This window comes from Physeter macrocephalus, chromosome 7 (assembly GCF_002837175.3).
Source record: "Physeter macrocephalus isolate SW-GA chromosome 7, ASM283717v5, whole genome shotgun sequence".
In the NCBI taxonomy this organism is placed as follows: Eukaryota; Metazoa; Chordata; class Mammalia; order Artiodactyla; family Physeteridae; genus Physeter; species Physeter macrocephalus.
In genome coordinates, this window is record NC_041220.1 from 127,291,303 (window position 1) to 127,313,783 (window position 22,481).

At 37.9% G+C, this 22,481-nt stretch overlaps 1 protein-coding gene across 32 annotated transcripts in view; it reads left to right on the forward strand.

Annotated features, from left to right (window-relative positions):
- Positions 1-22,481, forward strand: part of LOC114486617 (uncharacterized) — a 323,771-nt gene that overhangs the window by 190,175 nt on the left and 111,115 nt on the right. For 3 of the 32 annotated variants that reach the window (XR_008617888.1, XR_008617911.1, XR_008617892.1), the window contains one exon: positions 6,486-9,632. The exons of 27 other annotated variants lie outside the window; for them this stretch is intronic. The gene's annotated coding sequence lies outside the window, so the exon portion shown is untranslated. Of the gene's footprint in view, positions 1-5,319; positions 5,418-6,485; positions 9,633-20,637; positions 21,160-22,481 lie in introns of those variants that run through there. 2 more of the 32 variants (XR_008617895.1, XR_008617902.1) reach the window with 2 other exon arrangements.

A 22,481-nucleotide genomic window follows, 5' to 3' on the forward strand; every position in this document is an offset into this window, starting at 1 on the left:
CAACAGCTATTTATTAAATACTCACCAATGTACCAGAAATTTTAAAGTTACAGAAGGAAAAAACATGAACTGTGAGATGGATGTGCTATTTACATAAAGGGTTTGTAGACACTGGACAGAATCTTGCGTCTGTTCTGTAATGGCCAATCTTCAAGTCAAAGGTCAACTTGGACAGTATCTTTGAAGATCAGCCTTTCTCAGTTATATTTGGTTTTGGAATTATAACATTTAATTAGAGATTAAAGAAACTAATGGTACATGAAGGTGAAACAGACAAGTGTTGCTTTGAAAGACTCAGTAAGGACTGATGCTAAAAAATTGCTGCCAAACTAATTGGAACCAAGACAACTGTAAAATGTTGGAAGATGTATACACCTAGGAAAGATATGTACTTATATTGTTTCTCAAATACGTTTAAGGTTTCACTTTAAAGAGCACAAGTGGAATGCATCTTAGATGATGCATTTTGATTATGATTCATTCTGGAAGGAAAAAGAATGGAATCATACTAAAAAAAAAATTTGGCCCAACATCAAAAGATTGGCAAATGAATATACATTTATATGTTTTGAGTTAGAACAAAATATTTAAGGTATGTATGCATCATTTTTTTGTGATTCCCTACTTTAACCAACTTTCTCTGTTGGCCCCACTTACTGTTAAACTGTTCCACCATGTTTATTAAGAACATGTATCCTCAAAATAGTATTTCTCATAAAGAATATATTCAATAAAAGTTTGTTACATGAGTGATCACCCAAAAATGTATGAGATAAAAATTACTTTATGAAATATATCATATAGAGTATAGGCAAGTACCACGTATAGATTTCTATACAATTTCTAGTTTGCTTCCTTGGGGACAGTATTCAACTCTTCTTCTTCTGGAATAAAGGTCAGATCCAGTCTTTCTTTGTTAGTGGCCTACTGAATGAATTTTGCTTTTTTACTTTTAGTGTATTAATTTTTTTAGTGAAACATTTAAAATAGTTATTCAATGAGGCAACACATTTGGAAAGACCAACTTAGCTAAAATAACAGCAAAAACTTCCTAGTTATAAGCTAGTGGTGATCAGAACCAGAACAAAAACAAATTATTAATCTCATACAAAACTGCCACTATTTAACTTTTCCTATAAATATACTTACCCTTAGTCTATAGTTAACTGCCACTTTACTCTGTCTTTTTTATCTTTGACTCCTCTCCCAAATCTCTGGATAGTAACATCCTTCATTTCTTTTTTTCTTTTCTTTTTTTTTAAGAGTAACCACCTCTCTTTTTTTAAAAATAAATTTATTTATTTTATTTATTTATTTTTGGCTGTGCTGGGTCTTCATTGCTGCGCGCAGGCTTTCTCTGGTTGCGGCGAGCGGGGGCTACTCTTTGTTGCGGTGCGTGGGCTTCTCCTTGCTTTGGCTTCTCTTGCAGCGGAGCACGGGCTCTAGGTGCGCGGGCTTCAGTAGTTGTGGCACGTGGGCTCAGTAGTTGGGGCTCGCGGACTCTAGAGCACAAGCTCAGTAGTTGTGGCGCACGGGCTTAGTTGCTCTGCTGCATGTGGGATCTTCCCAGACCAGGGATCGAACCCCTGTCCCCTGCATTGGCAGGAGGATTGTCAACCACTGCGCCACCAGGGAAGCCCAACAACATTCATTTCTATTGTGGGCTCATCAGACTTTCCCACATATGTAATATCTTACTTTTAGAACTGCTCCATTTTTAACATGCAACTGCATAAAGACAAGGTCCTGTCTTGGCTTTCCCTAGGTTCATATTGATTTTCCGCGTGTAGTGGAGTGAGAAAGCAAACGTGAAGCCACAGAACTCTATTTGTCTTGGTGACCAAATGGCTTGGGTTAAGATCTTTAGTTGGAATTCCTTGCTATATCTAAAATTCTGGAACTTAGCCATGTTTGGTGAGAAAAAAAAGAACAACACTGGTAGCAGTTGGAATTTCTATTCTACAAAGACAGATTTTTAAAATAAAATTTACAGCATAAATAAAAGTATGAACTTTGACTACACTGTTCTATAATTTAAATCAAGATTAAAATGAATCAAATGTAAAGAAATAAAATCATTTAGGAATATATTGTTACTACCCCCACTAACATCAATATTTGGTATCAGTATTTATCATTTTAAAGTTAAGTAGAAAAGAACCTTCATTTATCTTAAATCTTTTCTTAGGTCAAAACTTTTCATGGCTTATAGTTTAGTCTTGGTTGGTAATGGAAGAGCTTAAATTTCAAACTAATTCAATTACAAAAAAAAAGTTCCAGAGGTAATTTCATTTGGCAAATATTGAGTAAATAAACTGAATTTTTTTTCTTTAGGAATTATTTGTCTTTAATATATTAATATGCATCATAAATTTCCAAGAGAGTGAGTGATATAGTATATAGTGTTTTATAAACATATGCAAATGAAAAGGAAGGCTCAGACAATAAATATCTTGAAGGATAAATTGATGTGACTTGATGACTGATTAAATACAGGAAGTAAGAAAGAGTGTAAACAAAGGTAAAAGATGTTGAAGTTGGAAAATTATAAAAAATCTCTTTGCTATTTCATTGCTATCATTTGTCGAGCTGCTATTACGTGCCGATGAGGGACTGGGACTCAGAAATTTAAGTAATTTGTCTAGGGTCATATAGATACTATGTGGTTGTCACAATAGTACAATCACAGTGTACTGAAATGATTGATGGAGAGATACCAAAGACATGTGAAAGGATGTGAAGTTCCTTTAATCACAAAGGATGTGGAAGCTTATGGTACCAATTACACAAAGCAGGAGGCAAGACACTGCCCTCCCAGATGGAGGTACAGGTGCAGCCAGTACATGTTACACAGTGTGATGGTTCTTCCAGATGAGCTTTTCTTTCCTTCTTTTTTTTTTTTTTTAAATCCATATGACCATCTGCAAGTCACTGGTACAAAATAATGCCTCCAGATTCTTGAGTGCTTATTGTGGAAGCAGGTGAATAAAAGGTCAGTTTCCCAGAAATGGCATCTCTTAGAAGGCCCAGGCTATAGGCCTATCTGAGGTTCATTCTTATACATAGTAACTGGTAGAGCCAGGATTGAATTCCAGATCTACTTTGTTTCAAAGCCCCAATTTTCCCTCTATACTTGACTGTTGATTTTGTTCATGGATGGAAGCATGGTGAAGCCATTAGAGCACCGCTGCCGATATTCCCTGTCCGTGTACTGGCCATGAAAAGCACACTGTAATACTCAGGTCTGTTTTGATTTGGTCCCTTTGTCACTTTTTGTTGCTGCTGCTATTATTTTCTCTGCCTCTTGGAAATCTTATGAGGCCATTTTTGCCATCGCTCCCGTCTTCATCTTGAGACTTCTTTTTTATGATGCTTAACCTTGATGCCCTTCATTCAGTGACAAAGCCTGTCTTCAGGGCTCCTTTCTTTGGTCAACACTCTGATGGGTGTGAGGCAATGTCCTCCCCTGTAGTGTTATGATACTTTTACCTTTCCTTTTTCTTTTTTTAAACCATGCACAGGTTATTACAAATTTTTGAAACAAATATTCTCTTTCCTTCTGTTGAGAAACTTATACATGTCTTATTGGGAGGTGGAAGGATTTGGTAGATACTCACAATTGTCCAAAATCTTCTCTCCATTCATGACTTTCATTATGGGTATTTTCCTAATTCTCTAAATTGCATCTTCTTTTTTCCTAATAAAACTAACATCTATTGATCTCCTACTGTATGCTAGGTACTATGCTACAACATAAAGATAAATAAGAAAATGTCCTCATCTTCAAGTGCTCAGTGTCTGAGAAGACAGATGTATACAAATAAATAATTGGTACAATGAGAAAAACGCAATGCTAAAAGTACCTGGGGAATAAGGAAGAGCTAGAGGAAGGGCTTGAGCTAGAGCTAAAAAGGGCTAGATGTTAAAAGTACCTGGGGGGCTTCCCTGGTGGCGCAGTGGTTGCGCGTCCGCCTGCGGATGCGGGGGAACCGGGTTCGCGCCCCGGTTTGGGAGGATCCCACGTGCCGCGGAGCGGCTGGGCCCGTGAGCCATGGCCGCTGAGCCTGCGCGTCCGGAGCCTGTGCTCCGCAACGGGAGAGGCCACAACAGTGTGAGGCCCGCGTACCACAAAAATAAATAAATAAATAAATAAAAATAAAAGTACCTGGGGAATAAGGAAGAGCTAGAGGAAGGGCTTGAGCTAGAGCTAAAAAGGGCTAGATGTTAAAAGTACCTGGGGAATAAGGAAGAGCTAGAGGAAGGGCTTAGTGTCCGATGCGGGGCTTTGGGAAGTGAGCAGGAATTTGCTAGCTGGAAAAGAGAACAGAGGGCAAACTAGGCAGAGTGAGCTGTCCATGCAAATACATGGGGTTGTGAAATGTACATGATGCATTGGAGGAATAAACTGACTTCTGATATTCATGAAACACAGAATGTATGTAGAAGATGGAAAGCAGTGACCATAGACCAGCCTTATATGCCATGCTAAAGAGTTGGGGCTTAAGGCTGTAGGCCGTGGGAACCCTTTTTTTCCAGGTTCAGTCTTTGTACTAATAACCTTCACTGCTCCAAGATCTTCCCTTAGTTCCTGCTCAGTAGTAAAGCTGGGCAGACTCAGCAGCCAAGGTAGCATCCGATTTCGAGAAAAAAATGAATTTCTTTACCTTTCAATATTAGAAAAATTCCTAGCGTCTACCAAACACACCAGGAATGACCGTGGTAACATTTGTCAGGCCAGACCGGTTTCTCTCCCTATTACCCTGCACAGTTTTCAGAATCAGTGTGATTCAGACATCGAATACTGGTTTGATGAAGATGAGGGATTATTTACTAAAGCCTTTTTCTAAGTGAGCCTCTCTAGGTGACCCTTGGAAAGAGCCCACTTCGTGAGTGTTTGAAACATTAGTATCATCCTTGCTCTTCCCCAGATCATGAAGCACGTAGGTCTAAAACTGCTCCTCCTCAGAACCTATGCACATTTTCGGGAAAGGTTGATCATTTTCTTTTCAAATTAATGAGTAAACATTTCTGCAATTTTTTTTTTTTTTTTTGCGGTACGCGGGCCTCTCACTGCTGTGGCCTCTCCCGTTGCGGAGCACAGGCTCCGGACGCGCAGGCGCAGCGGCCATGGCTCACGGGCCCAGCCGCTCCGCGGCACGTGGGATCCTCCTGGACCGGGGCTCGAACCCGTGTCCCCTGCATCGGCAGGCGGACGCGCAACCACTGCGCCGCCAGGGAAGCCCAATTTCTGCAATTTTTTTCAAGCTTTATCTTGATAGTGTCTTTATAAATCCATTTCATTGCCTGTCTTGCTCACAGTCCTGGGAAAGCAACGTGACCCCGTGACCTCTGCTGACTTCCCAGTCATTTGCATGAACATTTGACCCAAGGACAACGAAACCCTTTGCTCATCGGTGGTAAAGCAAACATCTCTTTTTACATTTTTTTTTATTAATTAAGAAAGCTTGAGTCAATGTAGACATTGATTCCTCCTATCCACTCTTATGTTGGAATAATCTTCCTTAAATTTCTTCCATCCTATCCCTTTTAAACGACTGAGAAGACACACATACACACACACCCACTGTGTTTTTCTGATGTCTGTTCATTAATTTAGCAGATAGTTATTTTGCGTTTCCAGTGTGTATAGTACTGGTTTACTGTCACAAACCCTAATCCTCTAAGGCATGGTGTGGAGAATTTCTAAGTAAACAGTGTCTATACCTTTTGTTTCAGGGTGGTGGCACAAGTACAGATTAAATACTTCCCATATCAACTTATATTTACCATGTTATTAACATGAGGACTATTGTCTGCCTTAAATCAGGCGTGATTGTTAGCTTTGTATCACGACCAAATAAATGGTAAAGTGAGCTTTCTGCCAGGTGGAAGGGACATATACAACACACACACCTGCACACTCACTGTACGTCTGACTTTTTAAAAGGACAAAATAATAATGACTAAAGGTAGTTGAAATAAGCACGGCCTGCAGGTACTGCTTAATTTATTTTTCTTACAAGGAATATGCATTTATGTCATTCCAAGAAACTAAGTGAACCACAAAGTTGTTAATGCCTTGAGGGCTTTTATGTAAACGAGGAATCACGTAGGAGGGAGTCAATTCAGGCCTTTTCCTGGTGTTCAACTATACTGTTCACTGCCGCCGAGATGATTATCCAGCGTTTACACCAGTTGTGCTGATGGGAGTGCGCGCGTTCCTCAGTTACGGACGGCTACCACTTGTCCTTCGGAGAGTCTGAAGGAGAAGCATAGGACACCATATTACACAGACGAGTGCTTTTTATTTTTATCTTTCCCGAGTGGAAGCTAGTGCTGGAGTGTTCCATTGAGCAACAGCTCAAAGGTAGTTGTTTCTGTTTTTTTTTTCCTTTTTTCTGAGATCGCATTTGGGGCATTTTAACCTCAACGTTTCCAAACCGTTTTCCTTCTTTGGATTTATGAGTTCTCTTCCTATACTTCAGGGATTTACGTCACAAGGACATGACAGGCCCCCAAGGTGCCACTGAGTTACTGTGTGAGGCCAGCAGACAGCTCTGTGACTCACCGCTCCGCACGGCCAGCTCCCAGCGTAGACTGCACCCATTGCGTGAGACGGCCTACAAGACCGCATAACAGAGGGGATTACACGAGAACAAAAATTTCTTTGCTTTATTTATAGTATCATTGTGGAAGGATGAAAAGCTGTCATTCAGCTTTGCCTGACTTGCAATAATCCACTCAAAACTTTGATTGTTCCCTTGACTTTGCCTTGTAAAAGCTTCTGTGGATTATTACTTCATAATGCCTGGACAAACATCAATTAACAGACATCAAAACGGTCCCATTTGTGTCCATCTATGAATGGAGGAGACCCAAAAGACCCAACGGGTTGGAAACACTCGCGTGGAGATTACCGGAGGCCAGCCTGCACGGAGGACACAGGTGTGCTGTTCCGTATGTGCTGAAAATATTGCATTTCCTATGGAGCTTGGAGTAATTATCAAACCAGACCTCTAAAGAACAGCTTATTGGAAACCTTAGCTATTACAAGGGCTATTTTTTTAAACCTGGGAAATTGGTTGTTGAAAATCAGATGAAGCCAGTGAATCTGGCTGTTGAAATTGGAGACAGCAGAAATTATATTCGTTTTCATAATCACTTGAGAACTTTTAAATTTTTTTCAAACTTTCTCAGAGAGTTTAAGATGGGAGTTCTTTCAAACAATACGAATAATAGAAATATACTCGACATAAATGTTTGAAGATATTTATATAATAGTTAATGTGCAAGAAAAATATTCCCATGGCATGTTATATTACAGAGTTTTAAATATATGCCATTCCTTGCTGTCTGGTTTACTCTTGTAGAGGCTTTCTACTCATGATGTCAATACTATAGGCAGCTGGAACAAATTCATGGATAAACTATTGCCTTTATTGTCACTTATAAAAAATTGACAACAGATTTTTTGTCCAGTGTGACAGTATTACATGAGTGTCAGCTCCAGACCTCTCTCAATGTGCGTTTACCTGATAATAGTGAGTGTATTTATGTGGAAAGTCCTCAGAACATATTAATGTTTCTAGTAAACACTGTAAATGATTTGAAGATGTACAATGGAATAAGCCAAGAATAGCCTCATTTTTTGGATTATTTTATGTATTATTACCTAATACAAAGGCCTCTTTTCTGGGGAATTTCATTAAAAAGCTTCAGTAATTGTACCAGGTCAACTTACTGTAATTCACAAATCCATGTGGCTAGAGAGATATTAAAGTATACTCTTTTTCTTAGACTTTCTTTTAAATCAAACTGAAGAGTTCTCTTTTGCATTAATTTCTCTTGCAAATATTTGTTTTAGCAAAAATTGCACTAATGTTCTAGTGTTAAGGAAATAAATAATACAACTGGGTTCTGCTCAATAAGAAAACTCTCCTTTTGTATATGAGTAGAACTTTTTGAAACACAAGAGTCATTTACTTGGTCTGTTACTTGGGCAGGTGGTCCGTCTAGAGCACAGGGAGAAATCTTGGTGCCCTGGAGGGACAGAGCCGTAAACAGAGTTACCTACGGTTTATGTTAAAATAGAGGTGACTCTGACCTGGCAGACACACCTGATTGTGAGGTGAGATAGCATAACCTCGGCATCTTTCACATTCAGCTGACCTTCCTTAGCCCCCAGATGGGTAAAGTTGCCATTGTGCGTTTCCTCGACAGCAGGCTGGCTACTGGGGATACATGATTCAGGCAAAGGCCTCACTGAGGCTGCTTGTGCACCCTCTGTGCCCTTTCCACATTTAGACATCCTGAGACTGGACTTCTGCTTCTCTCTTCTGTACATAATTGCAACTACAGGTGATCTCTTTGCATAGGATCCTTTAAGTCGATTAGCTTCTATTATCTGTGTGGATGGGATCCTATTTTGTAAAATCATTGGCTCATATTTGTATTGAGTATGACTGACCTTTAAGGGATATGCTTCCAAATAGGCAAGAAATTGTCTTCTGATTTCGGTTCTGTTGACTGTGCAAACGTGTTTTGCTCACTCACTTAATTCCGCTGGAACATGGGAACTCTGTACCTTTTTGGAGCTCCAGTAGAGCCCTCCAAAGGAAGGAAATTTGGCACGGCAGGAAAAACATGGGCTATGAAGTCAGGGAGACCTGGATTTTTATGCTGTCTCTGCTATGTCTAGCACAAGCTTGTTAGTGACAAGAAGGATTAGTGGCAATGCATGACGTGTCCAGTGCTTTTTTGGGCATTTGTTGGAAGCCCAACAAGAGGTAACTGTTATGCAAAAATAGTGCCATTTCTCCCATTTCAGCTCCCTAATCTTGCAGTTTTAGTTCCATTTATCCAGAAATATTAGGTGGCTTGATCTTCTCCCGTTTACCTTATATGACTGTGGATATAGAAGGAGCAGAGTGGGAAGAGAATAATAAAAATGCGGAAAACCACGGAAGACCCATGAGAGAGTAGCCATTTCATAGCCATTTATTTGTAAGGTTCTTTTAAGACTTCTCACAGAAAGGAAGTACATTTAATTTAGCCTAACAGGCAGTTGTGTTTCTTGTGTGTTTATTACTCTATCACATGGATAAGGGGTCACTTTGATGATCATAAGCTTAGGTGAAACTTTCTTACGTGGCTTTGAAGAGGGAGTCCTGACCTGGTTAAATTTAATCTGTTTTGATAAAAACACTTATTTAAAAAGATATTATACTTCGTCTTTTTCCATCACCTTGCTTTTTTTGGTTGCCTATCACATGGCTATATCATTTTTAGATACTAAATGAAAAGCATGTGTAACAGAGCACAGAAATGCACTTCTGTCCATGTTACCATGAGTAACGTCCAATATGAAATATGGGTTTTCTTGAAGTAGAACACACTACTTTAATTATTACATTCAGTTTGGAAACATGAATATTTATACAATTAGAAACTTGGAAGCATTGCACAAATTCTTTAGAGTTGGACTCTGACATAGGCATTTTTTCCCCCTAATCTGTTCTATAAATGCAGACCAAAAGATGAAATACTGTGGTAGGCTTAAATTCTAGAAAAAATGCTACAAAATTGGTTACATGAAATAAAATTGTTTGCTAGCATTGAGCTCCGAAGTTGCTTGGACTGTTTTTTCTGTGTGTGTGTGTCTATTTTCAATTGAGTGATAGTAGGTGCTTTTGTTATTCATGACTTGTTTTGTTCATTTCTGTGCGATGAAAATGAAATCACACAAGGGGTCTAAGTGGCTTATTAGAATATTTGAACCGTGCACTTAAGACTGTAAATCAGGTCTTATTATAGTCCTCTCTTAATTGATTTTTTTCATATTTTTCCCTTTGGGTTCTAATTTTTCAGTGCAAAGATAGATCTTATATATTTAAAGAAATTAATTTGACTCATATGGAAATGAATAAAACCTATCCTCTTCACTTAAAATACACATGCATATACCCACACAAGCACACAGAACTAAAATTCAAAACATAAATCATTCTTAGAATTTTAAGAACATGGGATGTCTCTATCTTGTCTTCATAAAGAATTGTAACCCTGCTAAGGGTTTCATTTTAGCATTTCCTAGATAAAAGTAGTTGAGAGTTTTGATTCTCTGCTAGTTTGATACATTGTTTATTTATTGATGTTAAAATAAATTTACTCGAGTTATTGTAATATAAGTTGCCAACTTTGTGTAGATTGCTGCATCACGCTTGAAGATTTCTAATGAATCTTAAATTAATAGTAATTCTGTATCTGATTATCAGATTGGTAGTATTATTTAATATGAAAAAGAACTCATGCCAGACCCTGAATTTAGTGCAGTTTATTAAACTGTTTTGTACACTGTGTGAATAAAGCCCCAAATCACCCGTTCTTAAGGATAGATTGGGGTGGTGAATGAGTAGGAAATAATCATTCTTCTTGAGAATATTATTCAGGTTTATCAGTGGCTACAAATACTGAAGTCGGATAAGATGTTCTGAATACCACTCACCCTCACTCTCTTTGAAATTTTCTGTAGTCTTTCGTTACTTGACAGTATCAGCAAGGGGAAAAGAGCCCAGGGTTCGGGGAGAAAGTTCATGCAATAAGTAGGTTATCACATGTGGTTCAGTGAACACTGAGAGCCTATGTTCTTTCAAGGATATAGCATTCTAAGTCTGTGAGAGATGTTACATTTTCTCTGTCTTCACTAACCTGTCACCAAGCAGGACTGCAACTGCTGGAGAGCTTAAAAAGTTAGGAAAAGGAATTTTAGATTTAAGTCAATAGGCAACAACATAATCTGGCATCTGTGCCCTTAAAAATGTGGTCTCGCTGCGGGTATATCCTTAATATTATGGAAAACGTATCATCTACACCAAGCAGTTTTGCTTTTGACTTAAGACATTAAAGAAATCTGAGATCCTTTTAAGGCTTCCTGTCTTAATCAAATGCTTTGAAAAGATTTCAGAAACAATAGATTCAAATAACTGCTCAGAGGGTGAGAGTAGCTGTATGGGAGAGTCTTCACGAAACTTTTGTAGTTAGAGGAAATTTTTTACAAGAGGACTTAAGGAGAATCATGGGTAAAGGAATAGCAGAAGAGGTTTATCACCGAGAAGCAGGAGGCCACCTGAAACCCGTGGCAGCGGGATAGAAGGTATGCGGAACTGGGGTGGGAGGGAGAATGAGTCCTTCCTTAGGCTGAACTTGAAGCCCCGCTCCCTTACCTGGGCTGCTGGGAATGTAGAACATCTGCGCACCATCGATACCATTCCATTATTTAACCTGCCAACTTTTTCTGGGGGTGAAATAATACTGATTCCTTTAGGCTTTCATCAGGGCGTCTGTTTTTGTTGGCTCTTTAATCATTTTCAGAGTTTTCCTCCAACTCTCCTTGTCACAATGATGACTGGAAGCTCCAGAGGGGGACACCGCCTCCCATTACACTGGGTGTAATGCGAACATGACTAAAACCACCTTTAAAGCATCCTCCATTGGCAGGGTTAAATCACTCTACTGTCTTCGTTTCTTATATGGTGTGATTTCAGTAACTGGATTTAGAGGAGATATTGCCTAAGGAACAGGGAGTCACTGATTTTAATTGATTTTTTTTTTTTCCTGAAAGCAGAAATTTTAGTACTGGTTTGTATTTGTCTCTCTTTAATTGCTCTCTGTTTTTTTTCTAGGCTATATTTTTCTATTTGTCCGATCTTTATGGGCAGATGTATTGTATTCTACTTGTTTTGGTTGGAATTAAAAGTATAGTGGTGACTCCTGTTGGCGATGACATTCATTTATCTAGTCATTCATTCAGGCAGTCAACAAATATTTTTGAGCTCATAGCATATGAAATGCTGTATTCTAGGTGGCACAGTTGAAATGGTGAACAAAGGTAGACATAGTCTCTACTATTACATTCATAAATAAGGACATTAATGAATAATTGTATAAGGGACTTTATAGTTAAAAATTGAAGTATGTGACATAAAGGAAAGAGACAAACTGTATATGAGTATAAAATAAAAGAAACTTACTTGGGATGAGGTAAGGCTTCCCTCAAGAAAAGAAAGGCACTCGAGCTGAAATCTGTGTCCAGAGCTACATCCTATGTAGAGGGAATACCATGTTCAAAGTATTTTATGTTTATCGTGTGGTCCACAGAATTGAATTTCCTTAAACTTGGGCTGACTCCTTGAGACCCTTTAAGTTTGAGTCGCATGTTTCCCTTCACTTTATTGTAAGGAGTCCCTCACTTGAGAGTTTCTGCTGTATGCTAATCCTGTTAAGGGATTTGGGTGTCTCCTGATCAAATAACAACATTTTGTATTGTGTCATACCATCTTTAATCTCAGAGCTGAGTGAATTGATTCGTAAAATGAAGTGGAGAATTCAAGATAAGCTTATGTAACAGGCAATCTATCTAGTTCAGGTGAATCTAAGTGTGGCTGAAACTTTACCTCTGTATTCTTTGTCTGATGTCTTTTGGCGGATATTTCTGGGACTTTGACATATGTAGCTCATCAAAAGAATTACTTTAAAAATTCATTCTAACTTTTTAGAGCTCTGCTGTGGTATTCTTGACTCAGAGATAGCATTTAGCTCTCACCTTCAATTGTAGACTTCATGTTTCACTTACTGAACCCTCTATATCTGTGTAGACATGCATTGTCATAGAAGTGCACTGCCCTTCTTTCTGCTTGTGGAGAAGAGATGCTAAGGTTCCCAGGATCCCCCAAATTCGCAGAAAATTTTATTGAAAAGGACAGCCTCCTTATACAATGGCAATAACCATATATGTTTCACTAACCAGATTTCCTGCTTCCGGCCCTCCTGCATATCACAGTGGATTTATAGTTCTGCTTTGATCTCTAATATCTGCCTGATTAATCAAGACTCTCCAAGTTCCTTACTTTTGCTTGAATTCCATAGTCCCTAAAATTTGACTTATTCACTCTGGCTATTGGCTATTGCTGAAGTACCTTGATCTTGAGCCCGAATTAACCATCCCTGCACAGCTATTCTTTGAGTACAGAGTAAATATTGCAGTCTTATGCACCTTGGAACTACAGTGATTGTTTGATGTATATCAGGTCATCCGTAGGGGGAAAATGCATGAGACACAGTGGAAACATAGGAGAGTCAGAGTATCTGTACCTGCTGTTTCTTCAGTGCCTTTCATTCAAAATGATCAACATGCCAAAGTGGCATTTTGGGGGGTGACATATTCCTGTTTCCCTCAATATGTGTCTCTCTATATCTGTGTAAATGGTTTAATGCTTTGGATTAGAAACTTCTAATAATATTTCCTTTTGAGGGAAATTTTGTATACCATATGCAAAAAAATAGTGACAGAGTGAGGTAAGTCACTTTTAGAGGTATCATTATATACATAATATAATTTGGCAAACTTACCTTAAGCTTGTTTCATGGCAGAATACCCCGAAATCTTTTGTTCATTTATGGATACATTCATTTACAATTTAACATTTATTAATTGAGTACCTAGGGTGTGGGGGGCGCTGTGCTTTGAATTTTGTGATGAAAACAGCATGTTTCCTGTCTTTGAGGGGCTAACATTGTGGGGAACAGTAAGAAAAATTACAATACGATGTCAGAAATGCTGCAATAGTTGTGAACCAGGCACTGTGGGAACTAAATCTTGGGTTAGAAGTGGCATCCTGGAAACAAGTTTCCTATGTTTGTCACATCGTATGTACAGTACTAGACAAATTCCAATGCAAAAATCAAAACTTAATCATATACGTTGACATAAAGTTCTCTGTGTAGCCACTAAAATAGAAGTTGCTAGTACATTTACGGCCCCTTTTAAAATCATCAAACTGTTTTATTTAACAAAAAATTATGATTATATTTTTTCCTCAGCTGCCAGCAAAGACTTCTCTTTGTATCATGTTTCCAAGGAAGTTCATCTTATTACTAAATCTGTTTTGAGGAGAAACTACGTGAATGGAATTCATTACTCCCTAGTTTTGTCGTTTCTACACTCTATTCCAGCAAAATCAGGATTCCTTTTCCTGGTCATCTATGAAATCCAGTGTCTTGTTAGCTTTCTAATCATATCTCATTAACTTCCCCCATTACACAAAAATTCTCTGCGAAACTGTACATTTAAGACCAGGATAAGAAGGGAATCATATATATTTGACATTTGATTAAATATAGTTAACATTTACTGTATGATATTTCTATTGCTTTTATTATTTCATGTGTTAAACTTTTAGCACTTTCAAACCTTAGCAATACGATAAAGTCCTTGAAGGAAAGTATCGTGGAACTATACACAGTAGCTGCTCAGATATTATTGAATACAGTAATACAAATGCATTTTATTAAAAATATATCCTCTTAGAAGACTTTGCAAACAAATTACATCAGGATTACATGAAATTATGACGTGATATTGGAGGAGGTGCTGCTCAGTATTTGTCTTGTAAGGTTTTCTTTGCAAGGTCTCTAAATATACGTTTTCCACTCTACTTTTTTTTTTTTTTTTTTTTTTTTTTTGTGGTATGCGGGCCTCCCCCCGCGTCCCCTGCATCGGCAGGCGGACTCTCAACCACTGCGCCACCAGGGAAGCCCCTCCACTCTATTTTTGACTCGAGTCTCAAATATTAAGAAAACGTTATCCAGAAGTTGGAAGTAAGGCAAAAAGATAATGGCATGATTTTCATCAGTAAGCGATGGCAGTTGTCTAACAAACTCACCCAAAAGTCATCTATCTTAAGAATGTATCTTTCCTTGACTTGATGTTTAGTGGTATCCATGAGAACATTTTACAGCTTTGTAAACATAAATATTAGCTTGTAGAAAACAAAGAAGGTGCACTTTTATTTTACCCCGTAGTAATGCAATAGCTTTAGTCCAGTCCAAAGATTATGATGTCTGGCCCTTAAGGAAAATTAATCGTTTTTGCTGTTGTTGTAATTTAGCAATCTCATTCGAGTTCTTTTTTTTCTTTCACTGACTCTACATGCATTTGTTAGCGTGTTTTATTTTTTCAGAAACTCCGCATTTTTTGAGATATAACTGACATATAACATTATACTATTTTAGGTGTCTTTACAACATAATGATTTCATGAATGCATATATTGCAAAATGATTACCATAATAAGTCTAGGTAACATTATTACCACATATAGTTACAATTTTTTTCTTGTAATGAGAACTTTTAAGATCTATTCCCTTAGCAACTTTCAAATATATAATACATACAGTGTTAAGTATAGTCACCATGTGTTAGCATGTTTTAGTATAATGAAGCAGCAAGATAGACTGGCTTTGTATCCTGCCGATTTCCTTATTAATAAGTTCAGTGTAACTTTGTGAATCTGTATGAGAATTATATTGTCTTACGATTTTGGAAATTATACGTTTGACAACAATCTTATGACCTCTTTTTTGAATTATTATAATAGTTTACCAAAAGGTTTCCTTCCCCATAATCCCTGCTGTAACTCCCCATCAATCTTGTATCCCACTTTTAAACCACCTCTACGGCAAAACAAAATCATTCGCCATCAGAGTGAGGCTGGACTCAGTGTGGAACTCGCGGTCCTCTCTGTTGGTTTCACAGGGCTGTCGTACCAAACTACCACAAACTGGGAGGATTAAAGCGACTGAAATTTATTCCTCCACAGTTCTGGAGGACAGAAGTCCACAATCAAGGTGTCAGTAATGCCACGCTCCCTCTTCGGGTTTTAGTGGAGAAGCCATTCTTTGTCTCTTCCAGCTTCTGGTAGCTGGTGGCATTTCTTGATTTCTTGTGGCTGCAAAATTCCAGTTTCCACATCAGTCTTCCTAGTGCCTCTTCCTCTTCTCTGAGGCTGTTGCTCTGTGTCAAATACCCTTGTGCCTCACTCTTATAAAGACACTTGTCATTGGGTATAAGGCTTACCCAGATAATCCAGGATGATCTCCTTATTTCAAGGTCCTCAACTTCATTACATTTGCCAAGTTTTTTTTTTTTTTTCCCAAACAGGACACATTCACAGGTTCTGGGGATTAATATAGAGACTTATCTTTTGGGGGGCTACCATTCAACCCACTTACACCATCCATTTCCAGCCCCAGCTCAGCAGTCCACCCTACCTCTCAGTGCTTCTCAACAGTATTTCTATTTATTTCTTGATCTCTACCCTACCCTTAGCCCAGGAACTTTATTCATTGCAGCTCATTGGTTTTGTTGTTTATTCAGCTTCTCTGCCTAGCATTGGACTCCCTTTCCTTCCCACATGTCTGGTGTGCAAGCTTCCTTCCAACGAACTCCCTTCCCACCCCCATCCCCTGCTGAGTCTGGTGCCTTCCTTCTGTGTTCACCTTGCACCATAAACATGTATCTATAGCGTACAGAATTTTCGTGTCTTTTGTCCCTCTGTGTATGTTTGTGTCCCCCACAGATTTTTCTGGTAAAGTATATGGACTCTGTCATCTTTGACTTTCCACAGCTTCACACAGTGCCCATAAACAATAGTCATTCACTAAGGGTGGAATAGGAGTCAGTGAGTCTCTAACTCAAGACCTATTTGTTCTTAAAATTTAGCTAACAACTTTTAAGAAATATTCTCTAAAACCCTATTCTGTTCTGTACAATCTAGCATTTGGATTACAGATTATTTAGTGTTCTGCTAGCTCCTCGTCTATCTTGCTTATTATGCCTGCTTGGTTCACTTAACGTATACCTTGAAGGACAGAGTTCACGTCTTTTGTGGTATATGTTTGGTAAAATGGAAATAGCTTGCTAAAGACTTGTTACCTTAATCCTCAGTGGAAACTAGAATACAAATGTATCTTGGGAGGAAGATAGCCTGGCTTAAATTCATCTTTTACAAGTTTTCCCCTGATAGGGAATCAAACTCTACTTCTCAGCAATTTACTAATGTTTTAGAACTAAGATAAATTATGTTCTCATTGAAATTTCTAGTTCCTGGCTTTAAAACAACTGTTAGCCTTCATGAAGTCATTTTATAGAAGTTCATTTTACTTCCCACCTTATGTCTTAATCACAACCACAGTATAAATAATCCATTGCTTCAAAACCTCCATTCACTCACACATTTTATCCTTATTGACCTTGGCTTATGACATTTGGATGGAAGAAGTCACTAAATAGGAAAGGAATATTTGAACTTTGATTCCATGTTACAAAGTCTTAACTGAGACCTCAGCCACATAGAAGCGTGAAATTATTCTGTGCCTACTTTGGGGAAACCACTAGTTTAAGATACAAATGAATTGTATCATATAAACTTACTCTAAGAGACTTTACTTTCTGTCCTTAAAAATCATCAAGTGAAAATTTTCGGCAATGGAAAATTTTTGTTTTCTGTAGCCTTATGAAATCTTAGAATTAAAATCATTAAAAAATTCCTTAAAATTAAAATTAAAAAATTCCTTAAAAAACTACAAATAGAACTACCATACGACCCCGCAATCCCACTACTGGGCATATACCCTGAGAAAACCATAATTCAAAAAGAGTCCTGTACCAAAATGTTCATTGCAGCTCTATTTACGATAGCCGGGATATGGAAGCAACCAAAATGTCCATCAACAGATGAATGGATAAAGAAGATGTGGCACATATATACAATGGAATATTACTCAGCCATAAAAAGAAATGAAACTGAGTTATTTGTAATGAGGTGGATAGACCTGGAGTCTGTCATACAGAGTGAAGTAAGTCAGAAGGAGAAAAACAAATACCGTATGCTAACACATATATATGGAATCTAAGAAAAAAAAATGTCATGAAGAGATTAGTGGTAGGACAGGAATAAAACACAGACCTACTAGAGCATGGACTTGAGGACATGGGGAGGGGGAAGGGTAAGCTGTGACGAAGTGAGAGAGTGGCAGGGACATATATGCACTACCAAATGTAAATTAGATAGCTAGTGGGAAGCTGCCGCATAGCACAGGGAGATCACCTCTGTGCTTTGTGACCACGAGAGGGGTGGGATAGGAAGGGTGGGAGGGAGGGAGACGCAAGAGGGAAGAGATATGGGAACATATGTATATGTATAACTGATTCACTTTGTTGTAAAGGAGAAGCTAACACACTATTGTAAAACAGTTATACTCCAATAAAGATGTTAAAAAAAAAATTCACCTGGTCTCAGGTGTCATTAAAAACTGTATCTTTGTGCCGGAATAACTGGAAGACTTGGCCCCAGATACAGTGGGGGAATTAGGACCAAGCTTTAGGCAAACTTGGGCATTTCTTTATTTTAGGTAGAAAGAACAAAATTCAATGGATTCTTGCCCTCTGACCTAAAACCAGCTAAAGTTCAACAATTTGGCTATGATTTTTTTTTTTTGAGATTTTGTATGTTTTTTTCAGCTGTAAAATATAAACCCAGGTCGAGAGGCATATAGTGAAGCCTCAATTTTAGCAATAAAAATATTTATGAACTAAAAGAAAAATATGAGACTTCTACAGAAACTTGGTGACTAAACACAAGACTTTAAAACTTAACCAACTTACAATATTTTCAAGAAGTGAACGTTTTATAAAATTTTTCCTCATTTTGTTTCTCTTTTTTTCTATAGTTCTAGCTATAGAATTCTGCACAAGTTCTTCTATGCTGTGCTACATTTTTTTTGATAGGTTCTATAGATTTAATTTTCTTCTTTGTCTTCAATGTTTTGACTCTTCAATTTGAATCACGCTTTTATCTATTTTTTTTTCAAAGCTCTTCTTTTACGGGGAACTTAGCAGAGTTTCTTTAAGGGTTGATTCATAGGGCACTGTGAATGGATGCAACGGTAGTGCACTCTGAAGCTCTCTTCCTTGTGAACACTGCTGTGATCACTATCATTGGACAGGACACAGCTGGGTGACATGCCCCCACTGAAGGATGAGTTTCTTGTATTCTATGGGAGCAGGTCCAAGAGGTGAGGAGGTGGCCTCTATCTCTCCCCTGTGTCTAGACCTCTCAGTCTTGAAGCTCACAGTCATTTCCAAAGCATTTTCTCACTGCTCTTTCCGGAATATGTTGAGCCCTTATACAAATAAAACCTCCAGAGGTCTGCCTAGACTTATCCCCAAAGCCTCTTGAAGATCCTTCATGTGGAGCTTTTCTTTCTTCCTTTTCCTTTCTTCTCTTTTCTTCTCCTTTCCTCCCTTTTCTTTTTCCAGTGATCTCTTTGATCCTATCAATGAAAATTTCCATGTCCTAGAACAGTATTGTCCTCATCTTGAAGAGAGGATGAGGGAGGAAGAGGTCTGCCACTCTCTGTTATAAAACAATGCCCTGTTTTCTGATGAATTAGATAAAACATCATTTGAACTGTTTTCTATCTCCCAGTATCTGTTCCTTTACGACTTATCTCCCACTATTCTATTTTATACACTCCATGGTCTAGTTAAATTAGATTTTAAACTATCATTCATTCATTCCTTCATTCAACAAATATTTATGTTCTAGGTGCCAAAGACATATCAATAAGCAAAACAGACACACTCTGTGCTCTCATGGATCTTGTATTCTGACATGGATATGGGCACCCCCAGCTTTGTACGTTTGCCCTCTTTGGTGGGGACTCCTCACTGTTTGCCCAATCTCAACTTTGTTCAGGATTCTCTTAACTGGTACTTGTATTTCAAGGCTAAATTCAGATTTTCCTTAACCCATAAAGGGCCCTCAAAAGTAGACTTGCTGTTAACGTTTGCAAGGCCTAAAGTATGAATGAGGGCCACGTACCATTTGTCTAAATGTATAAAACATAAATCTAGCTAAAAACCTTGCTAGGTAGATAATGTCAAAATTGAAAAATATGTAAGACTACGGTGTTGCTAATATCCAAGATTACTAAATTTACTATTATTGTGCATAGCTGGGTATTCTGTGTTGATCGACTGACACTTTTTGTTAAGTAATAAAAGAAAATACAAACATAATGAATAATTATATACTTATTTCTTAAAATTTTTTCTTGCCTTCATTTCAACAAGGTCAGTAATGCTGTTATGATCAAGACTTTTTAAAAAATACTTGTGTTATATTGTCAGTGATACCAATTTAGAAAGCATTTCCTCAGTCACCATAGTTCTTAGACTTTTGTATTTTTAATTTCCAACTTGGAGAACTCTATTAAGGCTATCATAACTGGAATGGTCAATAGAATTCTTAAAGCAGTATTTGATTCTAAATTACCATAAATTTTATACGCTCTGTTCAACCATTTTAATAGAGACATGACAAAATAGCATCATCACAGAAAAATTTTTTAAGTATTTTAACTTCCCTGAATAAAGTGCTAGCAATAGTATATCTCTTTGATCACCTTTTAAAGCAATATCTAAATCCATACGGTAATATAAACAATCAATATCACAGGTGATGTATATTACTTCTAGACCTACATATACTAAAACTAAAGAAAAATTTGAAATGTTTAATAGTGCAAACTCTTCCTCACCTTCCATGCACACCTATTACAAATATGCTGACTGACTAAAGTAGGAGTATGTCCAGATGCCACACCTGGAACATACGGAGAAGAAAATGGGTGCTCAGTAACAGTTGGGAAAAGAGCCTTCATTTTGCAAGAATCTATTGCATCCATGCTGAGAAGGACAGGACCAGTTAATGCATTTGTGTTTTCTCTTACTTAACAGATTCTGCCCCTCAGGTCTTTTCCACATAACAGAGCAGTATCGACTCTGAAGTCCGGTGAGGCATGCGGATGCACTCATCTTTTGTTTTGGGGACAAACAGCAAGAGATTTGAAGAAATTATTTTTGGGGAACTGAAAGAAGTTTGTCATAAGAGCCAACATTTAAAATTGCAGACTGGGCTGGATCAGCTCTGTCTGCTCGATCCCAGGTGCCAGGGCATACAGGCGTGCTTTTATACATTTAGTTTGTATGTTTATAATGGGCAGAGCTCCCTAAAGCATGGGGCTCAAAGAAAGGTATTCTTCTTACCCAAGTGTAATACTTTCTAAAAGAAAGTGTACTTAGGTTGGGAGTGATCTCTAATACTGAAATCTCTAAATACTTTGCATTTTTTCCTCCGAATGCCTGGAAAAATGTGATAAATACCATAATAGTTCGCCCACATGTTGTATCTCCTCATTGAGAAAACAAGTTCTTTATGACCAGTGAAAGATATCTTTGTTTTTTAAATCACCACCTGTGCCTGGCACAGTAGATTCAAGATTGTAGAGTCTCAGATTCACTTTTAAAAATATTGAATAGCTAAACTAAACAAATAAAAGAAAAATACAACAAACTGTAAATCATAATCCTTGTGATTTTTTGGTTTTGCTTTTGTTTTAGTTAGGAATGCATTATACATACGTGTGACAGGGTAATTAACAAAACCAACACTAGACCAACCTAGATTGGAGGCGGGATCACTGAGAGAATAATGATGGTGTCACAAACTGAATTGTGACTGTTAATTGAAGTGTGGGTGGGAGAGGAGTGATGGAAAGAAGAGTGGAAATCAGTTTAGTTTAAGGTGAAATTGGTAAATATTAATGGAAAGGCTCAGAAGGAAATAAGAGATGTAGGATTAGAATGCAAGAGAGAGATTGGGGTTAGTGAAAGATTTTTGTCTTGTGATCCAGAAATTATAATGATATTTGGCTTTGTGATGATAATCAGTATATTTTATGTGTTTACTGTGTGTGTCAAGCATTCTATTAAATGCTCTATACATACCAGCTTATTTATTTCTTAGAACTACATGAGATTGATATTACCATGACCCTTTTCTTTGAAATAATGTAAATGAGGCTTTGAGATGGTTACTTGCCAACATTTCGTTGCTGGTGTGTAACAGAGCCAGGAAGTAAACCCAGGTATGTCTGATGACATAGCTGGCTCTTAATCACCAAGGGCATTTGAAATCATGGGGTCGGATTCCAGCTTCTTGGCAGAAGGTAAAGAGAAATAAGAAAGGAAAATGACACAGGGCATGGTAACATCTGGCAGAAGGAAAGGAAGCTTTACTAATTAGTCGATTTAACTTTACTAGTGAAAGAAATCACACCTGAATTGGTTTAAACAAAAGAGAGGATTTTAATGGGAAGGTAAGCTGTGAAATAGTTGGACAACCATGACTGGAGAAAGGCCACGCTCTCTCATAACATTGGGAATCAGGGACCAGAGCGTCAGTCTTCTTTCTTTTTCTCTTAGCTGTGCTTCTCTCCCTGTGTCAAGTTCATTCTTCTCTCTTTCTGTAAGAGTTTTATTCATGTGGCAAGAATTCAGGTAGCCAAACATCCCGGAATTTCATAGCTTGTGATTTTAGCCAACAGAGGGACAATGACAAGACTCTCTGGGACTCATGTCCAAAAATTCAGGGCGGGGCTCTGATTGGTCCAGCCTAGGTCAAGTGCCATATCAGTTAGGACACTTTTTGCTGTATGACAGAGAAAATCTAAATAACCATTTATTATATATTTTTCTCACATCACAAGAAACCTGGAGGGAGATGGCTCTGGGGTGGGTTC